Below are 811 nucleotides of genomic sequence, written 5' to 3' on the forward strand. Positions count from 1 at the left end.
GACATCGGTCAGTGTAAGACATGGAAAAATAATAGTTTATAAATTATCAAGGGCTCATGAGGGGGGAGTGGGAAGGGAAGGGGAAAAATGAGGTGATGCAAGGGCTTAAGTGGAGAGCAAATGTTTTGAGAATGATGTGGGCAACAAATGTACAAATGTGCTTGACACCATGGATGGGTGTATGGATTGTGCTAAGAATTGTACGAGCCCCCAATAATATGATTTTTTGAATAAATAGAAGATTATGGAGGAAAAAGAATACCATGTAGCAAATGAAAGCACAGACCGAGGAGTTGAAGGAGTCTGACTTGACTCAATAGGAAGCAGCAGGCTGGGGGGTTTTTTGGTTGTTAATTCCAAACACACAGTTCAAGAGCTCCCTCTTGTGGAGACAGGAAGGAAAGGCAGAAGAGCTATAGTTGAATACAAATACATACTGAATGGATGGTGCACAAACTAATATGCAGGTACTACCATCATAATGCACATAAACCTGGAGGGAAAGGACCACAATTGCAATTAAGATGGAAAGTGGATGGAGCTGGAGCATATGCGAGCCATACAAATCCAAGGAGCTTGTCCTTCAGGTCTCAGTTCAAAAAGAGAATTCCAAGGGCCTTTCTTGATAAGCCCATCTCAAATTATGCTGTCCCATTATTCTGTATTCATGACTATTTTATTTCCTATTACTTCTAATATTTCAAATATCTTACTTTGTTGTTTTCCCATTCTAGGGTTTAAATTTTAAGAGGACAGGGGCCTAATCTATATTGTCCACACTGCATAGTACCTAATACATGGTATTCAGTAC

This window comes from Echinops telfairi, unplaced genomic scaffold (genome assembly GCF_000313985.2).
Source record: "Echinops telfairi isolate 266 unplaced genomic scaffold, ASM31398v2 ScPeMD7_23;HRSCAF=83, whole genome shotgun sequence".
Lineage (NCBI taxonomy): Eukaryota > Metazoa > Chordata > Mammalia > Afrosoricida > Tenrecidae > Echinops > Echinops telfairi.